Here is a 12,053-nt window from a genome sequence, read left to right as displayed (position 1 = left end):
AAAATATGCAGTTTGTGGATATGATGGATGTTTAGTCAAACATGAAAAACAAAATGTAATTAACGATCGAAAATTTTGCTGTCAAGCTCCTGAAAAAAAAAAAAAATTCTATTTAGCACTTCTACAACTTTTCAAACTACGGAATACTGAATTGGAATTACTTGGAGATTATGATTGCTATGAGGAATCTTTCAAAGTTATAAAATATATTATTCAGTGTCCTGTGTAAAAATAAAAAAAATACTTACAAATGTTAAATGATGAGATACAGCAAGAAGAAATGATTACTGCAGAGATAGCGAAGGATAGTTCCCAAAACAGCCAGCGTTCAGCACCTTCAGGTTAAAATACTCTTGGATTTTTTTTTTATTGAAAATGAAGCTGCAATAGCTATGAATGAAGTGGAAATTGTCATGAAACAAGCTAGACTTACAGTAGATCTAGATCAATTAGTTGAACTACTAAACAATGAGCAGAAAGACATTTACATTGAAGTGAAAAAAATAGAACATGGATTACAACATGAAAAAAGGAATGTAATTGCTTATTATTCAAGCCAATACTGTTACACATTAGTGGTCAGGCTTGTACTGGAAAAAAGCTTTTTAATCAAAGTTATCTCTACTTACAGAAAATCACAGATTCAAACGTATTGTGTGTAGTAACAGCATCTAGTGGATTAGCCACACACAAAATCATTGGAATAACATTACATAGACTACTTATGCTATTTGTAGCAAATTACAATAAAATGGAATACCAGAAGTTATATGGTGAAGCTTGTCATGAGGTAGCAAGAGTTTTGAAGAAGATTATGATTTTGGTTATTGATGAGGTAATCATGCTTTCAAATCGAATGCGTGCCTTTGTCCACTTGCAAATGCAAGAGATTCCAAAAACTGAATACAAAGTCTTGTTTGGAGGAAAGCATTTGATTGTTTTGGAGACTTACTTCATCTTACTCCTGTAAAAGGACAGACAGTTTTTAAAACTCTTTAACATGATGAGACTTGAAACTATGCATCAAGCTTCTGACATGGAATATGTAAACATTCTAAAGGACATCAGAGTGGGAATTCTGACAAAGAGGTAAAATTGATGTTGGAAAGTCTATTTATTAGGAAACTATTTAATCTCCAATATAACTGCAGCAGAGCTAATGTATAACTTTTGTAAAGAGGGAAAGCATATATTTTCTTTAATGTCTACACTTCAAGAGTATGCTGCCTTTAATGAAGAATTACTAAACCTAGAGAATGAAAACATTTTGGAGATTATTGCTGTTGACTAAATGGAAAACAAGGGTGTAACTATACTACTCAGTGAAAAAATCTTAGATAACTTGAACTATTTGGAGAAATCTGTTTCTAGGACTGCTGGACTAGAAAAGTCTTCATGTGTCTACAAGAACTCTAGAATAGTTTTAAGATGTAATTTAAATGTTGAAGAAAGATTGGTAAAGGGTGCCATGGGTAAAATTGTTGATTTTATTATTTTTCCTAACCATGGTGAGATTGAATTCTTAGCTATGAAGTTTGACAAGGTTGATGTTGTGAAGCAAATCGGAAGATGTGTTGTACGCTTTTTGCTTGTGAAAGATTTGTATGTACGATGAAAACAGTTTCCAGTTTTTCTTGCGTATGCTGTACAAAACAGTCAAAAAAAGATTATGGATATGTTGGAAAGCAAAGCTAAAGAAGAGGGTGTGAAGAAAAGAAAAATGGAAAAGACGCACATATTGTTGGTTACCAGTTGGGTAACACTAGTGGTATTAAAAGCTATGCTAATGTTGTTCTCAATGTTCACTTCCACCTACCATATGTAGTAAATACATTCAAAGAAAAAACATGGAACACATTGTGTACAGCACTTTTTAATTGCCTTCAGCTGTTACCTTGAAACAGAACTGTATTGCAATCTGCTTCAGGAATTCTAGAGCTCGGAGACAAATACAGTGGCTCTGTAGTATTTACTCTAAACTCTCAACAAGATACACAGGAATTTATTATGGTGATTGTTGGAGTTTTAGAAGAAGAAAGTATGAATATTGATTGCATATTTAAACTCAGTTATATATGGAATCATCATGAGTATGAAGATTGCTCCTTTTCATCTACAATTGAAGTCCAATCTTACTGATTTTTCTATTTGAATCTGCTGGATTCTAAAAGTGTGTCTTTCAATAAACTAATAAAAAACAGTGACAAAAACATGACCTGTCCCAGCTGAAAATCAAATATATTCACTACATTGGTTATACAGAGAGTGGCAAATACATAACAGCAATGTTTCAGTGATGCAGAGGTCATGGAGCAAAATTGGATACAGAGATTGCAAACTTTAAAGCTGGACAAATATCTATTTCTGGGATAACATACTGTACTTTGTCTATCATCTTCCATAAAGGCTTTAATGTTATATCTCGACATTATAATGTATATTTAAAGTAGCAAACTGGATGGACAGAATGCAATGATACAGTCTCCAATGCAAGCAAAAGTACTTTTCAATCTTCCTAATTCTTCTTTATTAATTCTTCAACCAAAGTTCTAAGGTGAATGAGTAGCAAAATACTGGATGCAGTCTTCATTCTTTGTAAATTATAACTCCTAAAGCCATTATTCAGCCTTACAAAGGTGGTGTCTTCAATAAGATGCAAAAAGGTGTTGTGTTCATAAAATGTATTTAAACTGTTTTAAGGGAAAAAATGGGTATGCAGCCTTCTCTGTGCATCGATCATCACTTGTTAAGACATCATTCGGCCTAACAAGGATGATGTCAAGAAAGGCTGTGAAAAAATGAACTGAGGATGAATATGTTCATACTGTTTCTATGGAAAAATACTACACAGTCTTCTGTGTACATTGATAATAACTCTTTAGTACAATAATCAGCCTACTGGGACTCATGTGTATGAAATAAAATCTAAAATATAAATGTTACATTACATCTGTTCATTGTTTTGTTCTAGGTATAATAATAAGGAACTAGTAGTTAGCATCCATACTTTTTTTAACTAATTGTGCTTAGGCAAATTTTGCTAGAAATTGTAGCGAGTGAAATTCACAGTAACATTTAATTGGAGTGAAATACTGTGAAGTTACAACTGTGATGCATAATAATGTTAAATTTAAATAGCATGCTATGTGCTCATTTGCTCCTTTTCCAAACCTATATGAATGTTTTTCGCCCCATTGTTCAGTGATGAGCAGCTATACACACTTCCTTTATAGAGAAAAAGTATAGCAGCTGAGAATAATGGACAAAGATGTCTATATAATATCTATACAATATGTATATTTGCGATCTAAAACAAAAAAGTTGCTTGTGTTTTGTTATCAATAATAAATGCTGTTACAAATTTACAACTTATAACACATTTAATAATTATATGAAATTTTAACTATTATTTGTCTTCTTTTTCTTTAAATACAGATCAAAACACTTTATTATTAGTAACACCTGTAAGTAATAAAATTTTCCTGCATTACTAGACAATCCGTACATATTGTAATACAGCCAGTCACTCACCCTTATAAGTACTTATGCATCCATTCACTCACTCGTACAACCATTTAGGCACCCACTAGCTCACCCATACAGTCACTAATATATATATATTAAGTAACCCATACAACCATTGATGCATGCAGTCACTCAACCATACCGTCTTTCATGCAGCCATTCACTCACAAACACAGCCACTGATGCAGCCATTCACTCTCACATACACACACTGACACAACCAGTTACCCATAGGATTACTCATGTACCCATTCACTCACCCGCATATACACTAAAGCACCCACTCACTCAAAAATACAGTCACTGATGCACTTATTCTCTCACTTATACAAACACTCATGCAGCCATTCACTCAGTCATGCAATTACTTATGCACCGAGGCACTCACCCAGAAAGTTACCAATGCAGCCACTTGCTCACCCAAAGAGACACTGATACACCCAGTCACTCACCGAAACAGTCACAAAAGAGACACCGATACACCCAGTCACTCACTGATACAGTCACTCATGCACCCATTCCACACAAATACAACCACTCATGTACACATTCCCTCACCCATACAACCACTCATGCACCGACTTGCCCATATAGTCATGCTACTATTCACTCACCTATACGGGCACTCATGCACCCAGTCAGAAAAAACGTAGAGACACTCACACACCCAGTTGCTCACCCACATAGGGAATCATGCACCTAGTCTGTTATACATGCAGTCACTCATTCACCCATTCACCCACCCATACAGCCACTCATGCACCCATTTTGTCACCCATACAGCTAATCAAGCACCCACTTACTCACCCAGACAGTCAGCTATGCACCCATTCACTCACCATACAGGCACTCACACACCAAGTTAATCACCCATACTCCTATTCACACATCCAGTCACTCACCCATATAGGCAATCACACACCCATTGAGTCACCCATACAGTCACCCAGGCACCCATTCACTCATCCATACAACCACACACACACATAGTCATTCACCTATAAAGACACTGATGCACCCAGTCACTCAAAGACTCACTCACTCATGCTCTCATTCCCTCACCTATGCACCCACTCATTTAACCATTCACTCAGCCATATAGCCACTTACGCATCAAGTCACCCATCCACACAGTCACTCATGCAGCCATGCACTCACCCATGCAGCCACTGATGCATCCAGTCACTCAACTATACCGTCACTCATGCACACATTTACTCACCCATAGAGCCACAAAAGCACCCATTCAGCCATACAGCCACTTATGCACCAAGCCACTGACCCATACAGTCACTCATGCAGCCATTCACTCTCCCATGCAGACACTGATACACCCAGTCATTCACCCACTGAGTCATTCATGCCCACATTCACTAACCCACACAGACACTGAAGCACCCAGTCACTCAACCATACAGTCACTTGTGTATTAATTCCCTCACCTATAGAACCACTCCTGCACCCATTCACTCAGTCATGCAGCCACTTATGCACCAAGGCACTCACCCGTACAGTCAGTCATGCAGCCATTCACTCACCCAAACAGACACTGATGCACCCAGTCACTTACTGATAAAGTGACTCATTCATACATTCACTCTCCCATATAAACACTGGCACACCTACTCACTCACCCATAAAGTCACTCATGCACTCATTCCCTCACCTATACAGCCACTCATGTACTCATTCACTCAGCCATACAGCCGCTTATATGCCAAGTCACTGACCCATACATTCACTCATGAAGCCAGCCACTCAACCAGACTGTCACTCATGTACACATTCACTCATATACGCACCCACTCATGCACCCATTTGCTGAGCCATACAGAGACTCACATATCCATTAATTCAGTCATACAGCCACTATGCACCTACCCACTTACCCATACAACTCTAATGCACCTAGGCCCATATTTATACTTTTTAGCGCCGCATTTTGACGCAAAAGCGGTGCAAACGTACAAAATATAATTGTATTTGGTAGTTTGCACCGCTTTTGCGTAAAAATCTGCGGAAATGCAGCGCTTAAAAAGTATAAATATGGGCCCTAGTCACTCAACAATACAGTGAATTATGCACCCATGCACCCACTCCGGCACTCATGCACTCACCCATACAAACACTTAGGTATGCAGTGAGTCAGACACACAGTCACTTATGCAAACTCCCACTCACCCACACAGGAACTCTAACAGGTACAAACATATAACATATAAATATTCATTTCTTAACAGCAAAGTGGTTCTGAAAACAACCATTTTTGGGTCAGAGGGGTTCTAAGATTTTTTTTGGGGGGTGTTTTTTACAACAATTTTTATTATTTTTTTGTTTTGTTTTTCAGAAAAACATATTAAATGTTAACATCACAAAAAAGATAGCACAAACTTGGTTTTTAGAAACAATCAGTGCTTTGATTGCATTAGGAATACTTTGGATTGACTTATTTCCTGTGCAAGTAGCTGAAATGTGTTTTTTTAGTCACATGGTGGTCACAACGGCATTGCGGCTCCGCAAAATAATAATAAAAACATGAACTTCTACAGATATATTAATATTTGTAATAGTTTTTCCGCAACCATAATAATTCCATGAGCTCATAATACAATAAAAGAAAAAACCTTTAGTTATATAGAGATTCATATTGTTAAAAACACAGTAGATTTGCATCTCCATTGTGACGGTGGAAAAACACGGTGGCATGGTCTGCGTACTCATTGCAACTCCACGTAAAGTAGCAAAACCACCTGAAAATTACTTTTCTTTTGAAAATTGTATTTTCAAACTCGATTCCAATGAAAGTCCAGATGATATTTATAGATATAAAATGGGTTTACATAAGTTTCAACAATATCAAAAATACGATAAAGACGTGACTCCAACGTAACATTCACGATGGGTATGCAACTCCAGTAAAAGTTTAAAAAAATAACAAAGCATATATTAATAAAGTAGCAATGTAACATTTTAATTGGCTGTACATTTTTTTAAAAAAATTGTAAAAGTCTATTTATGTTATTTTTTCGACTAGTGAATGTATTAAAAACACATACAAATTCACTTAAAAATATCAATCATTGGAGAAAAGTTATATTTAGAAATGCAAACTTAAAAGAACATAGCTACCAAAAATGAAATAAAATTACATGAAGGTCGTATTTATTTACTATATTAAAAAAAACATTCATCATTAATGAAAAACAAATATTAATTTCACAGGGACATTGCAGACGGAATATAGTTTTTACAAAAACATAGAAATTCACTGGAAAAACAGACGTTACAGGGACGTTATATTTAGGAAATAGAATTAAACGAACATAGAAATTCACTGAAAAAACTAAAGGTTACAGGGACGTTATAGTTAGGCAGACATTTCTTACTTTCAAAACTATAAAAATTCAGCAGTTATAGTTACCTCACCTAATTACAACTTGCGCCCCTGTAATGCACTGCTTATGACGTCACACATTACATCATTGATGACATGGTCAATTACAGCGAGCATGTAACCTTTTTTTTTTTTTCAGTGAAAAAATATATATATATTCATTAAAAAAAGAGTTACAGTTTGGTTCTGAATTTACTTGTATAAAACCTTAAAAATTCAGCAGTTATAGTTAGAGTTACTACAAGTAACTATAGCTTCACCCTAAAATAACTATAACTCGTGCCCCGGCCATACATATTTTTTTCTTCATTAATTTGACTGCTAATGCTTCAATAATATTTTAATGACATTTACAGAGTTGTCATGATTGCTTTAATGGCGAGGGCCCAGGTTATAGTTACCCAAGGGCACAATTTATAGTTACCTGAAATAACTATAAATGCTAAATTTCTAACGAGTAAATTCAGAACCTAACTATAATGTCTCTGTAACCTTTGACTTTTTAAAGGAAGATATACATTGATAGGTGAATATTTTATGCTTTTTTAATTCTAGTTCCTAACATCCCTGTAACCTTTTTTCCAGTGAATGTCTATGTTTTTTTTTAACCTAAAGTAATTTTAATTGCTATATATTAGTCCAACCACTGCAGAAGGTGGTACATAGTGGGGGTTGGCTGCAGGGCCTGGCCTAGTGTCCAACTCCCTATTATCACCCAACCTCACACCGCGGTTGGCCTTTGGGCATATATGAAGGGGTTTAGCCGCAGGGCTAGACCTGTAGCCAGGCCCTGCGCCACCCCCCTTTAACTACCCAAACCCTGCCACGCATGGCTGAAGGGTTTGTCTCTCTGGGTTTGAGAATAGGAGTGAGAGGATGTCTCTGGGTGTGAAAGTGTCTGTCTAGTGTGAGAGTGGGTGTGTGTAGGTTTGAGTGGCTCTGTGAGTGGGTGGGTGAGGGTCTAAGTGGATCTGTAAGTGAATGAGTGATGTCTGATTGGGTCTGTGAATTGGTGCATCAGGGTCTGTGTGGGTCTTTGAGTGGGTGCATCAGTGTCTGAATAGGTCTGTGAGTGGGTGTCAGAGTCTGAGTGGGTCGGTTAGAGGGTGTGGCAGTGTTAGAGTAAGTCTGTGAATGGGTGTCTAAGGCTCTGAGTGGGTGTGAGAGTGGGTTTGTGAGTGACTGTGTGCATCTGTTAATGGGTGCGGGAGTGTCTAAGTGGCTCTGTCAGTCGCTGCATTATTGTCTGAGTGCTACTATGAGTGAATGAATTGGTGTACGAATGAGTCAGTGGATGTTTTTTCCACTGATATTCACAAATTTGTCGCAACGTTGCACTCAGGCTGCACTGTGCGACGCAATGTATTTGAGAATATTGTGCACCATGGAAAATAAAGTTTTTAAAGGTCATAATTTCACCCTCAAATACCCCAATATCACAGCCCTGGTTTCAGGGTACCTCCACCCAGCCTCTTATGTCACATTTCATTTTAGTTTTCAGCCCCGGGGACTGTGTCCTGTTACCTAAAATGGTGGCCACAACTTTCTGGTCAGGTTGTGGCCGGCTAGTAACAGCATTCTTGTTGGCATGCAGATTCGCAAATTCATGGGGCAGGCCGGTGCAGGTCGGTGTACAAGAGGGCTGAAACCATCATCTTTTGTTGCTGTCTGCCCTGGCCTGAATGCCCCCAATTTCAGAAGCGCTAAGCAGGGCTGCCCCTGCTTAGCTCTTATGAGATCGGGCAGATTCAGGCCAGGACAGGCGACACACCGCAGCTTGCAGAACTCCGCGGAATTCCTAAAGTTGACAACTAACTCCATGAACAATCAGATTTATCATCCAAGAGAGATCAGTCAGCAAAAAGGTAGCTCCTCCCTGTAGCCTATTACGTATACCTGTCAGCAAGGGAAGAGTTATGAGCAATGAGGGACGTTTTTCTCAGTACTTACTACAGATACCTCTCACCCTGGGGAAATCAGTTAGCAGACAGGCCACTCCTTTCGCAGTCATGACTGTGTATCCCTTTCGCTCTAGGGAGAGGTCTTAGCAGAGAGGCCACTCCTTGCTCAGACTGCACTGCACATCCATGGCATTCTAAAGATAGGTCTTAGTGGAGAGGACAGTGTTTCACACACTACTGCATATATTTGTCATTCTGGCGAGAAGTGTCATTGGCCATTCCCACACATTAATATACATGGTTATTGCCCTGGGGAGAAGTCTCAGTGAAGAGTTCACTACCTTTCATACTTGCTATGCAATAGAGAGGTCTCATATGTATGGTAAGTTCCTTCCACACCCTAGTATGCATACTATTCAGCCTGTGGAAAGGTGTGAGTGAAGAAGAAGTGTGTCTTTACACCCTACTTTACACACAGGTCACCTTGATGCAAGGTTTCAGTGGAGACACAAGTTCCTCCCCATATTCTTCTATCTGCAGTTGTTGGCCTGGGGAGATATGTCGATGATAGCCCAGTCTCTCATCACACCCTTTATGCATTGCTTTCATACAGTGAAAAGGTCTTATTGGAGAGGACCCACTAATGGGCACTAAAAAGCATAAGCAAATGATTCCCCAAACTTTATTTACAAACTCCAAGAATCTCACAAGATCATAAAAAAGGGGGTAGAGAAAATATTTCTCAAGAGAGAAGTTTCATTGAGAGAGATGTGTATTTGCACAGTTTAATAAACATAACTGATGATGCAGACCTATTATGCATGAACTACAGCTTGTGGGACTCTCACAATAGCTGGACAAATACGGGGGTGAGGGCAGGCATTTGGGGGCTCAGACTCATAAGAGTCTTGTGGGTATCCGTATACCTCGAAAAAGGGATTTATACCATAAAAAATCACATAATTTTGTATTAGGGTTGCTCTGACAAGAGCCTTTGTATTTAGAATGTGTTTATAGTGTGTAATGTTCAGTTGCATATTGAAGTGGATGCATTCCTTCATGTTATTAAGGAAAATCCTGTTCCCTTTCGCACTGAAGTCTACTTGATCTCTCCTATAGAAACCTAGATGCTGTTATGATATAAAGAGCTCATGTCATGCTTCTTGGATTTCTCAATCATCAGAAAACACTCTTTTAACCATTGTCATTTTTGACTTTGACATATATTAGATTATACAAAGGCAGTGTGAGGAAAGAGATGCATTAATTATGAAAAGGTCTGCTTCATTTGGATTTCAAGCAAAACACCAGTGATTGTGTCTAGGACATTTCTACAGTGCACTATCATCAGCTCTGGGTGCTCTTAATCCAAAATGCTCTCAATCAATGGTAACAGTTGATGCCACTTCATACCTCTATTGCATATCCAAGTTTGGAAATATAAGATTATTGTCTATATCACAATTAGCGGTCTATTCTCTAGACAAGTGATTAAAATGTATCCTAAAATCTAGAGTCAAAGCATGGTGCAGTATTGAGATCTCAGTCAGAAAAGGAGTGTGCAGCAGAATGAGTAAGCTTCAGCAGCAACATGCAGTTATATGAGGAGACTTTAAATGTAATTGAAAGATTTTTGGCTTCTAAAACGTAGGTTAGGTTGTGGCCAACTATTGTTACTATGGTCTTGCAGGAGCCATTTATACGATTATATAGGTGAATCTTACTGTGGGAGCCTCTTATGAACCAGTGAGACTCTTGCAACAGTTGCATGGACATTTGTTATATCTTGTGAAGGCACGAGATTTAGTTACCTTAGGGTATGAGTTATAGTTACTTGAGATTGCTCAAACTACTACAGGTGAATTTCCATGGTTTTGAACATTTAAAATGTGAGAGTAACTATAACGTCCCTATAACCTTTGCTTTTTGAAGTGAAATGTTTTATTTGTGTATTCTACTTCCTAACTATAACCTTCCTGTAACATTTCTATGTTTTTTAACGTAAAGTATTTTTTATTACTATACTTTAGACCAACCACCGATGTGCAAGGGCTTCGGCCGTGTGCGGCGGGGTTTGACTGCAGGGCCTGGCCTGTGGCCAGGCCCAATAGCCAACACCCTATAACTAACCAATCACACGCTGTGCACAGCCTTTCGCCATCCACAGCAGAAGTTGGCTGATGTCTGTGTCTCTGGGTGTAAGAATAGGTGTGAGAAGGTGTATGTGGGTGAGTAGTTGTGAAAGTGTCTGTCTGAGTGTCAGAATGGGTGCATCAGTGTCTGAGAGGGTCCATGAGTGGGTGTGTCAATATCTGTTTGGGTCTGTGAGTGGGTTAATGAGGGTTTGATTACATCTGTGAGAGGGTATGTGAGGGTCTGAGAGGATCTGTGAGAGGGTGTGTGAGTGCCTGAGTATGTCTGTGATTGGGTGTGTGAGGGACTGATGGGGGCTATAAGCGGGTGCATGGAGGTCTGAGTGTGTCTGTGAGTGGGTGTGTGTGTGTGTCTGGGTGGGTCTGCGAGTGGGTGGGTAAGGGTCAGAGTGGGTGTGGGATGAAGAGATCAAAAAAAGAAATTGAGAGAGAGAGGAACAGAGTGAGACAGATGGAGAGTTCTTAGGCTTTGTAGAATTATTGACTTAGAATGAGATATTTTCAGACAATTTTAAACGAAAAATTATTTTGTTAAGTAAGAAGAGCGAGATGACCTTTTTATATGTATATTAAATATTTGATTTTGAAAATAAACTCAAGTAGGGAAATGACCACAGACAACCTAGACTCAAACCCACAACTCTAAGTGTGCTAGTATGAGACCTTAACCACTAAGCTACTGGTGACTGTTCAGATGAAATGATGGCAGTCAAAACACAGATTCTGATGGGAAAAAGATGTAAATGTTCCAGCACCAGCCATGTTTATCACTCAAAACATGTGTAAATAAACAACACACTGCCATGACCTATCAGGATTCAAACCTTCAACCCACTGAATAACAGTCCAAGAGCTTTACCAGTAGGATAGAACTGACTCTGTGTTTCTGTGCATGAAAACGTTTGCTGGTTTTACACTTTCAAGTCATTGTTTGGAGAGAATATTGCAATACCAGTCTTTGTCTCTCTCTCTCTCTCTCTCTCTCTCTCTCTCTCTCTCTCTCTCTCTCTCGGTTTCATCCTATTAAGGAATGGAAGAGAGAGAGCGAGAGAGAGAGAGAATGACAGGACCGCAGGGGGA

The sequence above is a fragment of the Pleurodeles waltl genome, chromosome 6, assembly GCF_031143425.1.
Source record: "Pleurodeles waltl isolate 20211129_DDA chromosome 6, aPleWal1.hap1.20221129, whole genome shotgun sequence".
Classification (NCBI taxonomy): domain Eukaryota; kingdom Metazoa; phylum Chordata; class Amphibia; order Caudata; family Salamandridae; genus Pleurodeles; species Pleurodeles waltl.
This window is presented reverse-complemented; position numbering follows the sequence as displayed.